General features: G+C 38.0%; 1 protein-coding gene across 4 annotated transcripts in view; it reads right to left on the bottom strand.

Moving 5' to 3' along the window:
- Positions 1 to 14,096, bottom strand: part of MAP3K13 (mitogen-activated protein kinase kinase kinase 13) — a 176,386-nt gene extending 162,290 nt beyond the window's left edge. For 2 of the 4 annotated variants that reach the window (XM_021069980.2, XM_084990591.1), the window contains exons 1-2: positions 14,058 to 14,096; positions 11,356 to 11,482 (exon numbers count right to left, since the gene is read on the bottom strand). The gene's annotated coding sequence lies outside the window, so the exon portion shown is untranslated. The remainder of the gene's footprint in view (positions 1 to 11,355; positions 11,483 to 14,057) is intronic. The other 2 variants (XM_084990590.1, XM_084990592.1) reach the window with 1 other exon arrangement.
- Between the last annotated feature and the right edge of the window lie 9,890 nt (positions 14,097 to 23,986).

The raw sequence follows: 23,986 nt of genomic DNA, 5'->3' as shown, positions 1-23,986 counted from the left end.
TATTTCCTGAAACTCTATTCCAAAGGTTACTAAGATTTTATGAGCCAAAAAGGGTTCTGGGCACACTTCAGTCTGGAAAATGCTAATTTGCATTATAAATTTCCAAAATAGAGTACAACTTTTTCCAAACTTTTGTCATTATAGAACCTCTTTGCTTTATAGATTCTCTTTTATCCCCTGTATACAAGCATTCTGAGTAACACAGTTGGAGAAATATCAAGTTAAAAGCCTGGACCTTCTTTTTTCTTTTTTGTCCTCTCTAGCAAAATTTGTGTCAGCAAATAAGTTGGGGGATATTTTCTTTCTGCCGCTTCAACACTTTTACTGAAAACAAGATCTCTCTGCTTCTACATCACTTATGCTAGAAGATATGATGACCTCTGCATTATTTTTACACTGATAGTTCTGTCTGTTCTCAGGTTTTCTACTGTTACTCATCAAATGCCAAAATGAAGATGCTTAATTTCTTTAAAAAGGAACATAAAGTTCCATCAAATAAACCAAATACGTAAAGCACATTTAATTAAAACATTTTAACTTAGAATAATGTACATGTATACTTACAGATTAAATATAACCCAATATGAACATTTAATCAACAATATGTTACATATAAAGTTTCTGGTAAAATTACTTTCCCTTTATGCAAACATTCCACCTTAATGGCTCTATGGTGTTCTTATTGTCTCCTTATATTCTTTCTTTGAAATAAGTGGAACATAAATGATTTTTTAAAAATCATATTTTCATTACTTCCCTAAAAGTCTAATGTTCATTTAGTTCCCTTCTTTCAACCTGAAAAATGGAGCAGGACAGAAGATTTGACTTCCAAAAGTACTCTTTACCTTCAGGGTCTAAGAAAGAAGGGAGAAAGATAAAAAGGAAGAAAAAAGTCAAATAAAAGCACATTTTGCCAGTGGAACACCACTTAGCTAAATATTCTCTACTTTTTGGAGTTCCCGTCGTGGCGCAGTGGTGAACGAATCCGACTAGAAACCATGAGGTTGCGGGTTCGGTCCCTGCCCTTGCTCAGTGGGTTAACGATCCGGCGTTGCCATGAGCTGTGGTGTAGGTTGCAGACGAGGCTCGGATCCTGCGTTGCTGTGGCTCTGGCGTAGGCCGGCGGCTACAGCTCCGATTCGACCCCTAGCCTGGGAACCTCCATATGCCGTGGAAGCGGCCCAAGAAATAGCAACAACAACAACAACAAAAGACAAAAAAAAAAAAAAATTCTCTACTTTTGCCTCAAAATGCCAGCTTTGTTTAAGTACTGCGAAGTTTACAGGAAGGTCTGCAGTCCACTTCCACTCGCATCCCCTGCTTTATCACTGGCCTATAGGGATCTCCATAATTCTTAGTTTTGTTTTCATTCATTTCATTTATTTGTTTTAAATGACAAAAAAAAAATAGAATTCAGAAAGTATACATCCCATAAACAAAAAGATATGGACTACTGTATAATGTCCCATTTAACTTCACATGTACACAAGGCAGCACTGATTTTGGTTACTAAAAATCACTTTGGTGATTTTTGTAATTTCTTGAATTAGACTTTCGTGAAGTCTAATTCACCTGCTTAACTCCCAACCCTCCACCCCAGTTCAGTTGTTCATTGTATAAAAACATTTTCCCCTACTTTTACGGATTATATAACCTTACATTAGTTTAAGGTATACAATACAATAATTTGATATATGCATATATTGCAAAATGAAAAACCTATTTCTAAGCCTCCAATTCTGTCTTAAAAGGAAGCCACAATCACTGGAATCTCATACTACCCCACAAGTAGGAGAAATTAGAGTAACTGATGTCCTTGTTGGTATCTTTGACAGCGGACTTCCAAAAATATCCAATTACTACATTTGAATTAACCTTGGAAATGTCCTAAATGCAACAGAAGCAGAGGCTGATAGCCATGACTGTCATGTCTGAGACATAGCAGAAGCTTCATTATGGATGGATTTTTATATGTTTTATACCAAGAGGGCATTTCCTAATAACAAAACCAAGTTTTTTCTATAAGAGTAATTTCACAAGTTGTTACAGTTAAGACAAACAGGTTTTCTGGGTTTCTATGACTCAATGTCAGTGAACCGTGCCACAGAACAGTTAATGATTCAAGTCCAATTATCATTTCTGAGCAAGCTAACTCTTTAACGAGTCAAATTTATAATCTGCCTTTGGATTGGAGGAACTTCTATATATTAAATTTATCTATTTTAATGTTACAATGACATTTTCTTTGTTTTGTTCTCTTTATATGTCTTCATCCCATTGTACTATATGCATTTTTAGAAGCCACTTCAAATATTTAGAACAAAGCAAGCTTTAAATATATTTAACTCATTTTAAATATACTTAACTCATATTAACTTACAAATATTAAGTCCCCATAATTTGGTTTATAGGACTCATTGTCCCAAATGTGCACCTCTGAGAATACAAGTTAAATTCATTCACTTAATAAATATGTCCTAAGCACCTACCACGTGTCAGGCACTGTTCCAGTGGTGGGAAGAACACTGGTGAATAGAATGTCAGTCAAGAGCTAAGTACCATGAGGAGTTCCCATCCTGGCTCAGTGATTAACAAATCCTATTAGGAACCATGAGGTTGTGGGTTCAATCTCTGGCCTTGCTCAGTGGGTTAAGGATCCAGTGTTGCTGTGGCTGTGGTGTAGGCCGGAGCTACGGCTTCGATTAGACCCCTAGCCTGGGAACCTCCATATGCCATGGGTGCGGCCCTAAAAAGACAAAAAAAAAAAAAAAAAGAGAGAGATAAGTACTACGGAGAAAAATAAAGCGGGGGAAGGGAATAGGAGTGCCATGGGATGGTGGTGGTGGTGGCATCATTTTAAATAAGATGTCCAAGAGAGCCTTACTCACTGAAGGATCTGAAGTCGAGGGATTAAACCACATAGATATCTAAGGCAAGAACATTCCAGGCACAGAGAATACCAAGTACAAAGTTGCTGAAGTAGAAGAAAGCTTAGCATTCTGAGGATCAGCTAGGAGACCAGAGTGGCTGGAGCTGACTACTGGGAGATGACAGAGAAATAACTAAAACAATATTTGCTCTTACCATGTGGAATGCATTGTGAAAACTTTCTGTTCTATGTACTTTCATTTCAAAAGCAACGCTGGTCACAATTTAGTAAAGCACTAAAGAATTAGTTCCTCACCAATAAATTACAATGCACAACCAATGTAAGAAGAAGCCATTACCCACTGCTCAAGAATACTATAAAAGTCACCTATTCCTAACTAATGCTATCACCAAAATGGTGGATATCTGTTTTTAGGAAAATAATTGTTTAAGTTAATGTCAGTAGCTTATCTTAAATCATTAAAGATAAATTTAGGTACTCAGAGAAAAAAAATTGGCATTTTTCTCTTCTAGAGACCATCAAACTTCCAGTCACGCTAACTATATTCTCTACAGCCTATCTCTACTCAGTCCTCAGACAATGCTAAACCAAGCAGGAGTTGTTTTTCATTAGGCCAGAAAGATAAAAGTTTAAAAAAAATTAAAGGAGAAATATATTTAACAAAACCTTTTTACCAGTACCTCGTCAAACCAACCTTAAATGCTATAATAGCCTTGGTATGAGAGTAGACGATATCAGAATTTTAAATAAAATACCCATAGGGCCCATAGGTTTTCTCTGTGTTATGTGTTAAATATCTGATTAATTAGACCAAAAGTCAAACTGATATTAACTGTTAATTCCTTTGTCACAGTAGTGGTATAAAGTGAAAAGAAACACCCAATCTCCTAAGAATCCAAATGCACAGAAAGTAAGTGGTACTAAAATGATACTGCTAAATCAGCAACTGCTACTCACAGGGAAAAATGTTTTTTATTTAATGACCAAATACACAAATATAAACACACACATTCACAGATACTTATAAGTAAAACAATATTTACTCTTACCACATGGGGTGCATTGTGAAATTTTCTATTTACTTTCATTTAAAAGAAAATGCTGGTCACAGCTTAGCAAACAAATCTTGCACACCATGTATATGTCACAACACAGTAACTGCTCTAGAGCATTATCAATACTAACACAATTTTAGGGAAATATATAGTCCTCCTCCTCAGATTAGCCCACTACTGTATTCTATGTACTCAAGGAAAAAAAAAATTAACATTGTGTTATTACCACGTAGCCAACCTAGACAGGCACATACTTTATAAGGTGCACTTAAACCAAGAGCTGAGCCCGTGGTTTGCAACTGTGTGACAGGATCCTACACATTTTATATAAAAGTCTTTTTTAATATACATTATTTCATTTGAACCTCACAACAGTTCTGCTAGGGAAAGTATTATCAGATTTACTTTACAGATGATTAAGTTAAGGCTCAGAGAGGTTACCTGACTGCCTCAGTTATCAAATATCTAGTAAGAGGCTAGAGAATAAGAACCATTAACTTTTAGGTTGAAGGCTCTATTCTCTAAATCATGTACCCTCTGAGAGCATAATCTGACCCCAAATATTTTTACCACTTCGTCCTCATTTTCTTAGTGTGAACTCATGTTTTTACAAGATACAATAAAAGACCTGATTCAAAACTTATCAAGCCAAGTTTATGCTTCTCTAACGATGAAAACTTACAGCCATAGGACATATATTCTTTTGGAAAGCACTGATTCTTCGGCTGTAGTCTAAAGGAATGCAAGCAATACGAAAGACCCTAAAGGCCAAGGAAACTGAAGAGAGATCAGAGGAAAGGACATAAAATGGAATGTAGTCATGGATTTTAGTCCCTTTAAGCCTTTATTTTTGTGAGAGGGTTCAATGGAGTGCTTTACTACGGATGAGACTTGAGGCTTTTGACAGGATCTAACTCTTGATGAAGTTATTCAAACTCAAATCATGTATGCATAATGATGGCAGGCCCCAGGGTCTTCAAAACTTGTACTTAATGCTTTAAAAATAAAACAAAAAAAAATTTACTAGCAAGTCTAAAAAACTTGTGAAGAGTTTTGAAAAGCTATAACTCTTTGACCAGTAAATAACCAGATCGATAGATACTATGCTGAAGAACACAGCAAGAATTCCCATCATGGCTCAGTGGAAACAAATCTGACCAGCATCCATGAGGACACAGGTTCAATCCTTGGCCTCGCTCAGTGGGTTAAGGATCCAGCGCTGTGAGCTGTGGTGTAGGTCGAAGACGTGCCTTGGATCCCGCATTGCTGTGATTGTGGTGTAGGCAAGCAGCTACAGCTCCAATTTGACCCCTAGCCTGGGAACCTCCATATGCCATGGGTGTGGCCCTAAAAAAAAGACAAAAAAAAAAAAAAAAAAAAAAAAAAAAAAAACCAAAACCCAAAAGAACACAACAGGAAAACTAAAAGAAAAAAAGGAAAGAAAAAAGATTTTTTAAAAGATATAGATAGCATACACACTGGCTAAATATGTTCACTGCTTTATTTTTTAATATTCTTCACTTCAAGTTGCAACTGATTTTAAAAGTTCTTATGAAACAACCTGGGGTTGTAGTCAGATATACGGATTTAATGATAATTTCCTGAATCTCTTTCATTGTTATTCAGGATATCTGATTGTCTAAAAGGGCTTTTGATCTTTGAAAGCATTGCCAAAATATTTGTTGGATGAGATAGCATAAAATCAAGTAGATTTTGTGGGGTAAAGAAAGAAGCCGAACTAGGAGCAAACCACAGGTTTGAAAATATTTAAACAAGGATAAAAATTAACAAAGCCTTAGAATGGAAAAATTCAGACCACTTTGCATGTTCAAATGAAAAACATATAAACAGTAAATCTTAATGACTACTTTTGTGCTCATTCCAACTTGTTTCTTTTATCTGCTCCAGTAAATAAATCTGTTTTTTGTTTTCTAAGAAAATATTAAGCTTTTAAAAATTAACAATAATGGAGTTCCCGCTGTGGCTCAGCAGAAACGAATCTGACTAGTATCCATAAGGACTCACGTTGGATCCCTGGCCTCGTTCAGTGGATTCAGGCATTGCCGTGAGCTGTGGTGTAGGTGAGCTGTGGTGTAGGTCACAGATGTGGCTCAGATCTGGTATTGTTATGGCTGTGGCGTAGGCCAGCAGCTACAGCTCTGATTAGACCCCTAGCCTAGGAACCTCCATATGTCATGAGTGAGGCCCTAAAAAGACAAAAAAATAAAATAAAATAAAAATTAACAATAATAATAGCAACTTATATTTATTGAGTCTATACTTTGTGCCAAGCACTGCTATAAGCACTTCAAGTAGATTAATTCATTCACTCCTCATAACAACTCCATAAATTAGATATTACTCTTATCCCCTATTTACACATGAAAAAACTAAGGCACAGAGAAGTTAAGAAATTCAGGTAGTTTACCTAGCTAGCAAATAGTGGAGTCAGGATTCAAACTCAGGTCCTCCAGTTCCAAACCCACTACTCCACAAAACTGGCTTCAACATAACAAAATTTACCAGGGCTAGGGCTGCCTTTAAATCAGCATTGTGCCATATCACAATCTTTCTTTATATTCTGATTAGGAAGTATAGTGACTAATTTATGTTTCCTAACAGGAGTCATACAGAGTCAGGTTCAGAAGTCATTACACACAAGTGACATCCTATAGAAGTGTCAAAGCAGTTTAAAAACAAAGCATGCCACTAAAATATTAACCATGGTAGAGGATTACAGGTGACTTTATTCCTTTTTTGAGGATATACATTTTTTTCCCTATATCCTAATTTTTATGAAGTGGACATGGATTACTTATATTTTTTTAAAAGGTTTTTAAAAGATGCCATTACCATTATTAGCATTAACATATATTAACTCACAATAAAATTATTAAAGTTTGTTCTTGCTCTACTTGAAGAGAAAAAAATTCAAGACAGAGTAGGCTCTATGGTAATAATGAAATAATAATAGCTATTATTTACTTAATACCTAATATAGGCAAATCTTTTACATACATTTACTCTTCAGTAAATTCCTGTTCTATAGATGAAGACTGATCTTTAGAATGAATAATAAATCAATTAATAGAACAGCTAGTAGATATTGGAGCCTAGATTCAAATCTGTCTTTACCACTCTTAAGATTCCTTGCTCTTTCCACTGTATAAGGCATTTAGTCAAAAGAGCCCAGATCGCTACAATTGTAAAATAAGTTGGTCCACTTTCTGACATTCTTCTTTTTTTTTAATTTTATTTTTATTAGAGTATAGTTGATTTACATTGTGTCAATTTCTGCTGTATAGGTAGTTGGTTGTATGGGTAGTGACCCAGCCACATACACACACACACACACACACACACACACACACACACACATATACATATTCTTCTTCTCATACAATCTTCCTCCATGGTCTAGCCCAAGAGATGGAATACAGTTCCTTACAGTAGGACCTCTTCTTGTCCATCCTTGTCTATGTGCCTGCCTCTAATTGGAGTACTTGAACCACTCAGAATTTGTTGCTTCTAAATACACTGTGGAGTTAGATAACAGTTAATTAACCTGTTAGAACTGTATCTAAATGTAAATACACTGAGTGAGAACCCAAGAAAAGCACATAGATTTTGTGTCTTATTATTTGGGAGCTCAGGCAGTTTTATTTCCTATTCATAAGTTGAAGTTGGTGGATAAATGACCAGTGGATAAGTTAGCTCTCAGTATTTAAATACAGGGATAACAGAATGTATACATTACATCATAATAAATCACCTTATTGCACAATAAAGTTGTTTTGGGATTTGAAAGGTAGATATCTGGTAGAATCTTCCATACAACAAGAAATCCCCTCTACAACATTCCCAGTGTTCAAACTCGGCTTAACTAACCCTCATGACTTAAGTTCACTGCCTCTTGACACAACCTGCCCCACTGTTGGTTAGTTTTATCTGTACCTTCTCTTCCTTATAACTAAATTTGGCCTCAAATAACAGAGTACAAGTGTACTTCCAAGGAGTTTCTCCAACTCTTCCAAAGTAGAAAAAAATAGTCCTAATCCCCTTAACCTAGATCATCACAACTGTCCCTCCATGTAACCACAAACTGATTAAAAACAATTTTCTTATTCTTCAAGGTATATCCAATAATTAATATACAAAAACTGATTCTCTGTAGGTAACAGGACTAGTTAATCCGTCTTGCTCATACACAATAGGAATGCTAGGAAAGGCTTATGGACCTAACTCAATGCAAATTGAACAGCAATACACTTTTCAGTTTTTCCTTCTTTTTTCCCCCCACCCAAAACAATGCCACAGAAGAGAATCATAAGATACCCTTAACCATAATCTTGCACATAACTAGATTTTAACTTTCTCATTCTCAGAGCTTTGTCTACCTTTGTATCACTTGGATCCTGTGAATGAGCTTAAAACTTCCAAAATTCTTCAAACTGTCCTTACAGTTATGACATTAGCCTAGAACAGGCCAAGTTTTGAGACCTTAAAATTCTGACTTTTTTTTTCTTGGAAGATTGGATATCTTCCTATGTAAAATTTGTGATTTTTACATAAAATACATGTGAAGAAATATATATATATATATTTGAGATAACAGATATACACATTTTAATATATAATGTATCTACGTGCACGCACACACACACACATACCTCCCCAGTTCTATGTTCTCGACATATAACATTTACATTCATATTTATCTCCTTTCTTTTAATAGTCACTTTTACCATATTTATCTTGACTCAGGAAAACACACTCTACCTTTGGATTCAATTCATTGCTATCCATTCTCTTTGCAAGAATAAGGAGTCCCACTCTAGGCAGCCTGCCTAATGATTTCCCCCCTGTGGCCAACAGTGATTAATCCCAAGGATCTCAAGAAGCAAAGCATCATATAACAGAAATGATCATTTGCAAAACAAAGTGTAGTATAAAACACCTGACATACCATGACCTGTTCTAGTCCATTAATCGTGACTCAGCCGCTAGATTAGTGGCCTCCATTTTGATTTTAACAAGACAGACAAACATTTATTTTATATAATAGTTGTATCAGTTAGGTATGTATCTTATACAGCCTATTCTCAAGCAAGTTTCAAATAAATTCCCTCTACTAATAAAACGAAGATTATAATATCTTTAAATTTCTTGTATAACTCATTTTACTGACCCACTACTATTATTCCAAAGTTGTCCCAATGAAAGTGTGGAGGGAAAGATGGCTAGAGAAGTAAAAGTCACCAGAAATTTTTGCTAAGTTCCAAGGCAGATAATCAGCCAATTTAAAGCAATATTCTCAATATGGAATGCGATTATCCAAATATATCTAAATGATCTTTCAGGTTTCCTGGTTTATAACAGAGAGAACATTCTTTGGAATGCCTTAAGGCCAAACATCGAGAACAAAGTGAAATAATAACGGTAAAATATATTTAAACAGTAGAGTCCTTAAATGGTAATTCAAATCAAATAAACTCCATCACATTCCGCATTAACGGAGAGGCTCAGAAGAACCATGCTGGTACAACAGGAACCTACATTGTAAACAAAGGTCACAATATCCGTAACACCTGGGGAGGTCAGACACATGCTATAAATTGTATAGGAGCATTGATTTCAGCAGCACTAAGCACCTAATTTATCTACAAATCCTTATTAAAAACCTATCAAAATAACACCAAACTCTCCATGCAGCTTTATGATAAACTTAATTCATTGTGTAACCCCATTCCTCCTGAAGAGTGCAAGTAATCATAAGGACAAAAGTCATAAGGAACAGCAGCGGGCTCCTACAACTTACTGAATTAGGCTGCAGCTGTGCTGTTTGTTTCTTAGTATCATAAAACTAAAAACATGCTAATGGTACAAAAAAAAAAGAAAGAAAAGAAAAGAAAAAGAAAGAGAGAGATTACAGAAAGAGATTACAGAAAAAAATGAGTCTTCTTCCTACTCTAGACTTACAGTCTCATTCCCTAGGGGTACCTCTGTCAATAGCTGCTTACATAGATTTGAAAAAGTTTTACCAGTATGTACAGAAATACATGCTTTTAAAAACACAAATGAAAACACACTATACATACAGTTCTATATGGTTTTTCTGACTTAATGTATCTTAGAGATTTTTCTTTATCTCCACCTATGGATCTACTTCATTCTAAGAGCAGGGAAGTACTACATTGTATGAAGCCATTTATTTAACCAGACCTCTGTTGAAGGATGTTTAGGTTATTTCTAGTTGTTCGGGTTTTTTGTTTTTGTTTTTGGTTTTTTTTTATTTTCCCACTGTACAGCAAGGGGGTCAGGTTATCCTTACATGTATACATTACAATTACAGTTTTTTCCCCACCCTTTGTTCTGTTGCAACATGAGTATCTAGACATAGTTCTCAATGCTATTCAGCAGGATCTCCTTATAAATCTATTCTAAGTTGTGTCTGATAAGCCCAAGCTCCCAATCCCTCCCCCTCCCTCCCCCTCCCATCAGGCAACCACAAGTCTCGTTTTTTTAATTTCAAATAATATAGTGATGAATATTTTTATATACAAATTTTTATGTGCAAGTGCAAGTATGTCTGAAAGATGAATTCCTAGAAATACAGCCTATTTTTAGAACTGAATAAATTCTAAACAAGAGGTCATTTTTATCTACAGAGAAGACCAAGAAAAACTACAAGTTTAATAAGTAATGACTAAAAGGTGCCTAATATTATCACAAAGTTAGAAGTTTAGGTTTTGGAAATTGGAAACTCCCAGGCCTGGAAAGGTAAAATAGAAAAGAAAAAAAAAAAGAGAGAGAGAGAGAGAGGAAGAGAGAGAGAAACTTTACCCCTGGGACAGAAAGATAAAAAGCCCTGGGGAATGAATCATCTCAGATACTTTTTTTTTTTTAAAGAACAAACAAGAAAAAAGAAAAAAAGAAAAGAAAGTAACATAAATCAGGGTTTAAAAAAAAAAAAAAGACTTTTTTGATCTCTTTTCTCGCTTCAACCTAAGGCATAAAATAAAACTGGCTAGAAGATTTGGGACATATACTATTACAGAGCCAATCTTGGATGTGAGATGATATAAATGACTGTTTGAAGCCCATATCTACAGGACTGATACATTCTACCAGGCTCTAAAGTGTTAAAAGGAGATCTCCCAGAAAAAATGAAAGTAAAGCAATAATCTTCTAGGAATAATATATCTTGTCAATCTCTTTAATTTCTGATCAGTTTTACAGAGAAATAGTAACAACTGCCTCATATGTACTGATATCAAAACTCTTTTTGGAAGGTCCAGATTAAAATATAAAGAAATTCAGCCTGTATTTTTCAAACACAGTCCTACAGTTTTCTACGCCACTTCAGGGCTATTCTATTTCTCACCTAACATAAAATAGTTAACAACTTACCTTTCCCAAAATGCTAGGATTTGAATGCCTTAATAAAATTTGATTCATGTTTTTGTCCATTAATGGTCCTTGGATTTCTTTAAATGAAGTCCATATTAGAGTCCACAGATAGCAGCGTTCTGAAAAACTGAAAACCTCAAGAATGTCAATGCATATACCTAAGTTAACACTTTGATACCAATTTACTATGAATAACACTTATAATCATTATTATGAATATAGGCATTTAGATACCCAAACTTAGTGGACATGACATTAAAAAGCAGACCAATAGCAAAATTAGACTTTAAGTAAGACATTAATATTAACATAAATCTAAAGGATCTCAAAATATTACTTTGCACCAAGTTCATATGTATCCTAAAAGGGCACCATAGTAAGAGCACTCAAAGTGGGGATGATTTGGATACTAACAATTTCCAAAAAGTGGGAAAAGAAGCTTTAAAGGCAGGCAACTTTTAAAAATTAGATGACTTCAATAATGTATTCACATTTCTACTTTCAGGTTTTTTCCAATCTATTTCTAATAACATCTTAAATTCCTTTAAATCTAAAAATGTTTACTAGCTTATTATTTATTAAAAAAAAAAAGCCATTAAGTCAGGTTTTCCTACTCCATTATGAGATTCTACGACCACTTAGAAACTACTATCTCATTAGACAGAATGAAACCCATACATAAAATCACCTCCCTAGATCTAAATCAATCACTGCATCTAGACAGTGATTCATGCCCAGATCTCTCTACACAGCCTGATGTGTCACTTGCACTTTTCTCCATCTGAGGGCTGAAAACAATCTGGTTATACTACTTGTTCTTTAGGTCCAGTCCACTCTTCATCACATTCAAGACATCTAAACAAATACTTTACAAAGGAAACAATTTAACCTTTAGGGATTCATTCTTTTGGAAGCCTCCTATCACTCTTTGGAAGGAGTCAGTGTTGCCAAATTTGGCCTCTGTTTGCTGGTGCCGAATTGAAACACAGAGTTTGGGGTAAAGGAGAAAAAACAGCTTTACTGCTTTGCCAGGCAAAGGAGGGTCACAGCAGGCTAATACCCTAAAGACTGTGCTCCCCTCCCACCCCACCCTCAGTGGAAAGAATTGCAAGGAGTTTTATAGTAAAAAGGAGAAAAACAGGTTTTCAGATAGGAATCGGGATTGGGACAAACATGCATTCTTCTTTCTTTGGGGGAATCTTAGTCATCCACATCTGGAGTCAGAAGACCTCGGTATGATCATGATGGTGATCTTCTGGTTTACTGCCTAGAATAATAGTACTTACGAAAAGGGCATATTGATCAGAGATTAGAACAAACTAGGAAAGTTCTTGAGAAACATCATGTGCTAATAATCTTTAACCCACAGGCAATTATGGTCAGGGTGCCTATCTTTAGCTTACAGATTATTGTGTTCAGTGTGCATTTAAGCCAGGGAGAAGGACAAGGAAGGACCCTAAGCTGTTCAGTTTTAAAGTATTCATTTCTAAAAAAAGCAAAAGGAATATAACTTTTCTCTCAGGTGCCTATTTTATTATGTATATCTCTTAAGACTGTCCTATTGTTGCTTGACTATTCTTCCCTTGTCTTTGCAACCCCTTCCTTCCCTGATCAGCAACTGTCTGCACCTGTCCCTTGGAACTCAAGGAAGGTTATGGAAGCTGAATGAGGCCCATTTCCTAAGAACAAGAAATGGGGAAAGGCATTTGTGCCCAGGAGCCCCACAGGGCCCCTCTGGGTTTCATTTATTAGCCTTATGTGTACACACCAGGAGAAAACTCTGACTGGATTTTTTTTTCATCTTTGTTATGAAGCAATTCTCATTGACATATCAAATGTCAAAAGTACCCTAAGAAAACATTAAGAAAAAGGAACTGAGTTCACACTGCAGAAAAGAAAGCACTTAGAATAGTAATCAGAAGCACAGTGCTACAACTGCAGCTTATTATTTGATGGCCAACTCCTGCCCAGTATCATTCACCTGAAGTTACTCGCAGAAAAGCAGAGGAAGCTGAAAGAAACCAAACTGATTGCCTTACTCTCTTTACCCACCCCAGAGAAAAATATTAAGACACTAACTTCCAATAACCACAAAACAAAAACAACAACGTCTGGAATCTCTACAACACTGACATCCTCAAAACCCAAACTAAGCTAACCTCACTTCTACATTCAGAGGTAAGGATGCTTAAGTTCCAGGGACATTCCCCCTGCTGAACCAGAACTGGGTTTCTGCCTTCATTAATTCATCCATTAGACAGCATCTAAAGAATGCCTAATAGTGGTGACAAGACACTGTCCTGGATTAAGAGATGAAAAGACAATGTCGCTATCCCTACTAGCAGAACAGGATAGGGGTCAGAGTAGGTGGGAAATGAACTCTAGGTGAGTTCATATCATTGCCCAGGTTCCATCTGTTCATCCCCAAGCGCAAATATTCATGAGCCTGTGATCCCAGTATTCTAGACTCCTACAATACTCAGCCTGCGTTTCCTCAACGACCTCGGCCCTCACGACCCTGTTCCCAAAGTTCCCCGTATCCCTCTCTCTCTAGAGAGTCCCACACCAAGAAGCCTTTCCTCAGCCACCACCTCATGTGAGATCCAGGTTTCCCCACCCGAGCTTGAGGCTTCGACCCAGCTGAGAGCCCCCCAACCCCAACTTCCCCCCTTGCCCCGGTCCAGGTTCGGCCCGCAGGTTACCTGCCTGGGATCCAGGGTTCCAGGATGCCCACGGAAGCCCCGCCCCGCCCACCGCGACGCCCTCCACTACCAGGTACCGCCTCCGGGGCGTAACTTCCGGGCGTCAAGTCGGGCCAGAATGCCTCCAGGTCCCGCAGTCTGCCGAACGTCCAACACCGCTAGTGACGTCACTTCCGACCGGTTCCTCGGTTCCTTCGGGCTCCAAGCGCTTTACAGGTCTTGTTTACCCGGCGTTTTTCCATCTGCTTTCCTAAACTCCGGCTGCCTATGTTATTGCATTCTGGAGAGGTGTATTTTTTGTTTGTTTGTTTTTCACACTTTGCCTGTTTTTGGAGCCTTCTCTCCTATGGTCACTTCCCCCTGCTCCTTCTGTACCTTCAACTCAGCTGTTCTCTGGCCGCGTCAGGCCCCTTGGAGAATCACAAGGATTTCTCAGTCTTGCCCGAATGAGGCTGCCTCTCGCTTGTAACGGTATTACCTAGGCAAGTTACTTACCGCTCTGCTCCCATTTCCTCAAGCGTGAAACAGATAATACTAGTACCTAGAAAGTAAGGTTGGTGTGTGTATTACTTGAGATAATACATGGAAAGCGCTGGCACAATGAAAGCGTCAATGAGTGTTAACTTACAAGCGGTCTCTGGTTCCCCGTTGGAACATACAGCTGGTAAAGGAGGCTGGAACCAATTTTTTCTTTTTATCCTCAGTTTTTAATTAAGTGGTTAACGATGTTTGGTACTTACTTTTCTGAACTGTGAGCGTCTCCAAACAAAGATGGAATTTTATATAGGAAGCAATTTTCAATGCTACTTGAAAAAACCTGTTTGGTTATTGCGTTAGGTATTGGAAAGATGGATAAAACTAAGGCCCAACCCTCAAAAATTTGGAGATGCTTAATAAGTTGCTATGGAAGGAATAAAGTCATCTCAGAGGAAAAAGAAGATGGGACCAGCTGAGCTGAGGATTTATCCTTAGAACAAAAAATTGACAGAATGTTGAATTTTGAAAAGAACTTTAGAGATAATTACTTCCTCAACCTCTTGATGTTACAAGTAAGGAAAATTGGATCCAGAGAAGCAACTGACTAAAAGTCTCATGATTAGTGTCAGGGCTAGACCAGAAGTGGAATCTAAAAATGCTCACTACCCAAAAAAAAATTTTTTTTTTAAATTTAAAAAATGGAGTTCCCGTCGTGGCGCAGTGGTTGACGAATCCGACTAGGAACCATGAGGTTGCAGGTTCGATCCCTGCCCTTGCTCAGTGGGTTAGCTATCTGGCGTTGCTGTGAGCTGTGGTGTAGGTCGCAGACGCGGCTCGGATCCCGCGTTGCTGTGGCTCTGGCGTAGGCCGGCAGCTGCAGCTCCGATTGGACCCCTAGCCTGGGAACCTCCATATGCCGTGGGAGCGGCCCAAGAAATGGCAAAAAGACAAAAAATAAATAAATAAAAATGCTCACTACCTTTCATTCCCCAAATCTTCCTCAAGGTGTTGATAAGATAAAAGCAGATTCACTTGCAAGACCACATTTAAGTGAAAAAGACTAGGAAATGCTCAGTCCAGATGGAACCTAGCAGATGCCACATGAGTCTAGTGATCATTTGAATGTTCTGGTCTGGACACTGCTCAGTTCATTTGAAACACAGTAGCCCCCCTCTCCCCTGGCAAACTTTTTATGTCTACCCAGAAATGAGGGGTTAAGTATCAGCTCCTGTGAGCTCTACCTTCAGTTTTAACTGTCTGGAAAGGGATAAGTAACTGATGCTAGCCGTTCATAAAGGTTAACGTAAAGACTCTGAATACACTGTCAATGACATGACACAACTTTATTTGGACTTCTGTTTTGGAAGGAATTTCTCTTAAATATTTAGACTGTTTTAGAACTATGACAAAGCTAGCATAGGTATTATTGAAATGTTGGTTATGAGTCTGTTCCAAAATAATAGGTAGTCCCATAGACCCATTGAATAACATCATTGGGTAGAGGAAATTTAAAGCTTCCATTAAAAAAAAAAAAAAGCCATCACTTAAAAAGTTCAATGATATTTTTAATGAATCTATGGACTATAGGAACTAAATTTGCTGAAAGTCACAAAATTAGACAGTGGCAGTAAGTTGTGAAGACTAAGCCTCCTAGTTCTATTCATTTGTTTATTCATTCAAGAAAGACAGCAGGGAGTTCCCATTGTGACTCAGATCATTAAGAACCCAACATAGGAATTCCCCTCCTGGCTCAGTGGTTAACGAACCCAACTACCATCCACGAGGACAAGGGTTCTATCCCTGACCTCACTCAGTGGGTTAAGGATCCGGCGTTGCCCTGAGCTGTGGTGTAGGTTGCAGACAAGGCTCGGATCCTGTGTTGCTGTGGCTGTGGGTACGCCGGCAGCTACAGCTCTGATTGGACCCCTAGCCTGGTAACTTCCATATGCCGTGGGTACAGCCCTAAAGAGACAAAAAAGACGAAAAACAAAAAACCCCAACATAGTATCTGTGAGGATGCAGGATCAATCTCTGGCCTCACTCAGTGGATTAAGGATCCCACATTGCCTCAAGCTTCGGCGTATGTCGTGAATGTGGCTCGGATCCAGCATTGCTGTAGCTGTGGTGTAGACTGTTAGCTGCAGCTCTGATTCTACCCCTATCCTGGGAATTTTCATGTGCTGCAAGTGTGTCTGTAAAAAGAAAAAGAAAAAAAGAAAGAAAAATAGATACACTTTGAAAACACTAAGCCTATAGACCTGAAGGGGAAATTTTGAGTGTATTTTGCAATAATAAAATGAAGTTTTAAGATAACAGCATCCTTCAGTTACAGCCACAGCACAAAAGAGATAGGAAATTGAGCAGAGAAATATTTCTACAGTTGTGCCCTGATCCCAAACTCTCCAGTGGATATGCTTAGTTTGGCCCTCAGCTGGTCTGGACGAGCACTATGGGTGGCTCCCGAGATGCCCATTAGCAGTCAGTTCTTCGTAGTCCCTGGATACGAGGATTATGTCAATTGGCTAAAATTACTGCACACTATTAAGCTTTTGTCTTCTTTTCCTCCCCCCCCCCTTTTTTTTTAAATTTCTCTTCTCCTTTCAATCTCTGGCCCGTCAAAGTTTCCAGGAGCGGCAGCTGTCCTTGACACAGTAGCTGCCATAATGCTCTGCTCTTGGACCTCCCAGAGGCTATATCTCTATGTGACTGTAAAAAAAAAAAAGAGAGGGACACCAGACCAGGCATGAGAGATACAAAGATGAATAAAATAATTCCCTGCCTTTGAGGACCTTCCTGTCTGGTAAGGGAGGCAAATCTTTTAAAGAAAAAATAATTGCATGTTGTTATCATAGGTTCACCTAGTGCCTTTATTCAACCAATGTGCTTTTTCCCCTTTGCTACCAACAAAAAACTTGATAAAAATCAGTACAAATGTGTTTTAATCAAATTTTAAATCATTTGAACCTCATTTTTAAGAGTCAGGCAATCACAGTTTACACCGGTCTTAGAGTCAGTTTGTTTGGATTCTATGCCTAGCCCTGCTAGTAACTAGCTCTATGACCTTAAACAAATCACTTCACCTCTTAGCCTTAATTTCCTTGTGAATGTCCTACCTGGAGTTACCCTTGTCTTAGTCTGTCTAGTGGAAGAAACTCATGCTATCTCCCACTGTGATCACTAGATGGCTTCTTTGCTTTGCTTTGCTTTGCTTCTCTCCCTCTCCCCTCTCTCACTCTCCCTTCCTTTCTCTCTTTCTTTCTTGTTTATCTGACCAAAGACATTATTATACCACCTAGCTGAACAACCATGTATACTGGTAAACTGAGTATCCTAAGACTTTGGGAGATGACAGGTCTAAAATATTTGTTGAACTAATGAAAGAAAGAATGGAGCCTGGGATTACTTCTGCACCCTTCTATCCCTCACTACTGCTGCCCTTTTCTCCTATTAAAATACTTCCACTTTTTAAAATGTGGCAATGGGAAGAGGAAGGAAAGATGATACAATAGGATAGGAGTTGGATTGGGAGGAGAATGGAGAAAAAGACATTGCTTTGCATCTCAAAACAAACATCAGAGCACTGTGGTATTTATGGAGGAAATAATGTCAGACTTATTTTTAAATAATATTTGAGGTCAGATGATAAAGATTGATCATAATTGATATTGTTGAAGTTGAGTATATTGGGTTTCATTATATTCTATTTGTGTGTGTGCACACATGCTCGAAAAGTTCCACATTGCAAAGTTAAAAGTAATGTAGACAGTGAGAGCATTTCCCTTCCTGTAGACAAGACCAAGTTCAAACTACCCCGCTGAATTTCAGTTAGGTTGCTTTTGCCTGATGTTACAGAAAAATTGTCACAGGCTGGGTTTTCCAGAGGTAGGCACTGATATGGAGATAGGGAGAAAGATTTTCACTGGGAATGGACAAAAGCAGGATTGGTCAGAGAAAGATATTGAACTACTAATCAGGTCCAAGGAATTTTAGCCCACCTGGGTATCGCCCATCAGAGCATCTTGTGTCAGTACGAAATGGCCATCCTTTCCTAACGAACGTAGACTGCCCCAGGAAGGGTGTAATCTCAAGTGAGGTGGCTCTCTGCAGCTGAGGCAGACCCTGCAGAAACTGACAGCTGGGGGCTGCATGCTGACCACACTCCAGGACTTCCACAGCAAGTCCTTTTTTGAAGCGGAATCTGGGCAGCACATCTTTGCGTCTTCCACAAAATGCAACAGAAACTTGCTTAAGCAGTAGGAAATGTATTTGACTTCTCTAAGTGGACTGTTATGACGGCATCAGGGCTGGCTGCTCCAGCAACTCAATGATATCACCCAGGACCCATGTTTCTTTCCCTCTTTGCTCTGCCTTCTGTAGTATCTCCTTCAGCTTAGGGCCAGCTTCCCTCAAGGTGGCAAAATGGCCTTAGTATTTGTGTTCACATCTACACACTGTGCATGCACACTCTCTGAGGGGATGGACACATGTTTAGTAATTCCAGGGTGTTTCTCAGGCTAGAAAAAGAGGAAAATATATGTTAGTTCCTGAACTGGGCAGTCTACTCTCTACAATTTTTATCTTTTTAACGTTAGTATAGATCTTTACATTAGTCATGATTAAATGTCATGCTGTCACAAACTCACCCTAGAATTCTGCATCAGTTAGGATAAACAGGATAATACTGCAGTAAATAAACCCCAAGCCTAAATGTCTGCAAACACCTTGATTAATTTCTTACTCATGCTGCAAGATTACTGTGGGCTTGCAAAAAAAAGGCTCCGTTTATTATAGTCACTCAGGAATTGATTGAGCAACCACTATTTTGAACATTTCCAGTAGTCAAGCTGAAGGGAAAAAGAATCTGGTAAAGCAGGTGTTGACTTAATGCTTCTGTCACTTCTGCTCACATTTTATTGGCCACAGCCATATCACTCGACCTCACTTCACTGCATGGGGGAGTGCAATCCTACCATGGGTAAGAAGGGGAGAAAACTAGAATATTTGTGAACAGCACCAACTCTATATTTTAGGTCTCAGTGACACAAACTCATCTAGAATTCAGTTGTAGCAAACTGTGAATAAAGTGAAAAGAGGCAGGAAAATTCCTTGACAGTTTCACTCATTTAATTCTATTATAATGTGTGAGCAATTACATACTATATATACATGAAATTGTTCCGATATTATTAGTTGCTCATCTTGAAAAAGAATATAGGGAGTTCCCGTCGTGGCTCAGTGGTTAACGAATCTGACTAGGAACCATGAGGTTGTGGGTTTGATCCCTGCCCTTGCTCAGTGGGTTAAGGATCCGGCATTGCCATGAGCTGTGGTGTAGGTTGCAGATGCGGCTTGGATCCCAAGTTGCTGTGGCTATGACGTACGTAGGCCAGCGGCTACACCTCCGATTTGACCCCTAGCTTGGGAACCCCCATATGCTGCGGGAAGCGGCCCAAGAAATGGCAAAAGACAAAAAAAAAAAGAAAGAAAGAAAGAAAGAAAGAAAAAGAATATAATTCAAGGCAGAATTAAGTCAAGAACACCACAGTGGAGTTGCCAGTGGCAGGTTAAGGATCCCGTTATCACTGCTGTGGCTTGAGTTTGATCCCTGGCCCAAGAACCTTCACATGCTGTGGGTGCAGCAAAAACAAACAAAAACCACAACACTTTGGTGAACAGTGGGAAGCCCCAAAGCTTTCCTCATGAGTTTCTTAACCAAGGATGTGCATTAAAATTATCTGGAAAACTATTTTAAATTGCCGAGTCTACCCAGAATCAGAATCTCCCAGAGGGAGTGCCAGATGTGTCCATTTTCAAAATGCTTGCTTCTTCTTGTACCTCAGTTAAGATCATATCGTCCCATAATACTGTGAAGCAAGCAATATGAGGGCAGGTACCATGTCTATTTTTGCTCACTTTATATTAACAGTACCTAGTACACATATCTGTGCAATAAAAATATGATTGGCTAAATGATTACTCATAAAACATAGGTATCAAATAACCCACATCATATTCACAAGGATTCCATTATCTAACCATGTTAAATCTCTCTAGCAATCTCAGTACAATTCTCTGACCTCCCAATGTATTAATTCTCTCAAAAGCTGAGATCAAATTAATTTGGCATATCTTGTTCTTGGTGAACACAATGTATCTTTTTTTTTTTTCCTTTGGCTGCCCCTGTGGCATTTGGAAGTTTCCAGGCCAGGGATCAAATCTGAGCCAGAGCTTCGACCTATGCCACAGCTGTAGGAACACCAGATCCTTAACCTACAGCACACCAGGGATCAAACCACCACCTGCACAGAGACAAGCTGGATCATTAACCCACTGCACCACAGTGGGAACTTCAGCACAATGTATCTTTGATGATCACAATTTCCTTTTCATGAACCATCTCCTTAATTATCCTAAAAATTTATAAGGTATTGATTTAAAACTCACCAGTCAACATCTCTTACCATCTTTTTGCCTATTCAAAAATAAAAATGTCTCCCCATCCTTAGTCTTCTGGGCTCTTTCTTTTCCTTGTGATTTCTCAATGCTATAATCACATTAGCACAATCTCCAGGCTTAAAATCAAGGCATCTTGATGGGAAAATTTGGAAATAAATAATAGTTGCAAAATCCTTCAATGATTATATTAATGGAGGTATGAATTGTGCAAACCTGTTTTACTTTGACCTTAATGGTGCATAATATATTACTTTGAATCCTGTTTGCTATTCAAAGCAGGAGGAAATATGATTCTAGAAGAAAAACACAATTCAACTTGACTCATTTCAAAGGAACATAATACTAATTATGTCTAATAATATGACTATTGTTACTGAGTGCCATAAGCCAGGCAGATTCTAAAAATGTATTCACTTGAAAAGGGAGAAGACCCCGCTTGGTTACAAAGAAAGATACAAAAAAACTAATATTTAAGAACAACTAGCCTAATAATAATAAAAAAAAATGGACAAGTACTGGCAAAGATTTGGAGAAATTGGAAACCTCACTGATGTTTGTAGCATGTGCTAATGGTGCCAAACATTGGCAGTTTCTCAAAAACTTAAACATAGAATTACCAAGTGACTGAACAATTCTACTTCCAGGTATATACCCCAGAAAATTAAAAGCATAATTTACATAAAATATGTACATGAAATGTTCATAGCAGCGTTATTCATAATAGCCAAAAAGTGGAAACAACCCAAACATTTGGAGAAACAAAATTGGATATTCAGCTATAAAAAGGAATGAAATACTTATATATGCCACATCATGGATGAATCTTAAAAACATTATGCTAACTGAAAGAATACAGACACAAAAGGCCACACATATTGTGAGTCCATTTATATGAAATGTCCAAAATCTGTAAACCCAATGAGACAGATTAATGTCTTTATTAAAGAAGATCTGTGTTTGCTAGGGGATAAGGAGAAAGGGGAATGTTAAGTGACTGCTTAATGGGTACAGGGTTTCTTTTGTGGATGTTAAAATGTTCTGGAATTAGAGAGTGATGATGGTGTACAATCTTGTGATTATACTAATAATCACCAAATTGTCCATTTTAAAAGAGTGAATTGTAGGGTATGCAAAGTCTCTCTCAATACAAAATTATCCTTTAAAGAAAAGAGCACATCACTTGAAATTTAAAAGGAAAAGAAATCTTTATGGATTTAAAAAAAAAAAAGAGCTAACATGAGTTAAAGAATCATGAATATCATGACAGGTGCAGAATACAGAGAATTGAAGCCATTGAGAAACATCATTAATTATTAGAGAAATGCAAATCAAAACTACTATAAGGTACCACCTTACACTAGCCAGAATGGCCATCCTCAAAAAGCATACAAACAATAAATGCTGGAGGGGATGCGGAGAAAAGGGAACTCTATTACACTGTTCATGGGAATGTAAATTGGTGCAACCACTATGGAAAACAGTATGGAGGTTCCTCAAGAAACTAAAATTAGAACTACCATATGATGTAGTCATCTATCTGGAGAAGACTCAAAAAGATACACCTACCCCAGTGCTCATTGAAGCGCTATATACAATAGCCAGGATGTGGAAGCAACCTAAATGTCCATCGACAGAGGAGTGAATAAAGAAGATATGGTACATATACACAAGGAAATAATACTCAGCCACAAAAAGAATGAAATAATGGCATTTGCAGCAACATGGATGGACTTAGAAATTATCATACTAAGTGAAGTTAGTGAGAGACAAACATATGAGATCGCTTATAAGTGGAAGCTAAAAAAAAGATACCGGGGGAGTTCCCATGGTGGCTAAGCTGTAACAAACCCGACTAGTATCCATGAGGATGTGGGTCCCATCCCTGGCCTTGCTCAGTGGGTTAAGGATCCAGCATTGCCATGCGCTGTGGTGTAGGTTGTCTATGTTGCTGTGGCTGGTAGTGTAGGCTGGCAGCTACAGCTCCAATTCAACCCCTAGCCTGGGATATTCCATATGCTGGGGGTGTGACCCTAAAAAAAAAAAAAATACAAATGAATTTATTTGCAGAACGGAAAACAGACTTATAGACTTTGAAAAGCTTATGGTTACCAAATTGGAAAGGTAGAGGGGAGAGGACTGTACTAGGGGTTTGGAATGGAAATGTTCTAAAGTTAGGTTGTGGAGTTCCCATTGTGGCTCAGTGGCTAACGAATCTGACTAGGAACCACGAGGCTGCGGGTTCGATCCCTGGCCTTGCTCAGTGGGTTAAGGATCCAGCATTGCCATGAGCTGTGGTGTAGTTTGCAGACGCGGCTCGGATCCTGTGTTGCTGTTGCTGTGGTGTAGGCCAGCGGCTACAGCTCTGATTAGACCCCTAGCCTGGGAACCTCCATATGCCACGAGAGCAGCCCTAGAAAAGGCAAAAAGACAAATAAAAAATAAAATAAAATTAGGTTGTGATGATGGTTGTACAACTATAAATATAATAAAATTTATTGAATTATTTTAAAAAGAACAAACCACATATTGAGGAACTAGAGTTAGCTTTTCATATGAGAAGTGATGGTACCTGAGGAAGAGACTAAAAAGACAGGCTTAGGAGAGACTTGTTAGATCTTTAAATATTGGATGAAAGACTATTCTGTTGAAAGGAGACATTATATAACAAAAGTAGAATTGGAGTAATTTCTCCTAAGAACCAAAGTGGAATCAGGGAGTGGAAAGTCATAAGGAATAGGGCAAACTTTTAGCAAGCAGAAATGTCTACCATGCAGAGTACTGAGCTCCCCATCATTGGGAGCATTTAAAGAGAGGTGGGTAAATCTTGTGCTAGGAATGTTGTTGAAAGATTCCTATATTTGAAAGAATATTAGATTAAATAAGCTAAAGCATCTCCCAAATTTATGTATATGTGGCCTCTTTCTAAAGGCACCATTTGTCAGAAAATATAAAAGGAATTATTATTAGCAAATAAAATAGTCTTTCTGTGAAATAAT

The sequence above is a fragment of the Sus scrofa genome, chromosome 13 (genome assembly GCF_054392235.1).
Source record: "Sus scrofa isolate SSC_HxYL_T2T_F1_AM1 chromosome 13, Sscrofa_HxYL_maternal_Yorkshire_Landrace_v2.0, whole genome shotgun sequence".
NCBI lineage: Eukaryota > Metazoa > Chordata > Mammalia > Artiodactyla > Suidae > Sus > Sus scrofa.
Note: the sequence above shows the minus strand (reverse complement) of the source record. Positions and strands in the feature narration are given on the sequence as shown.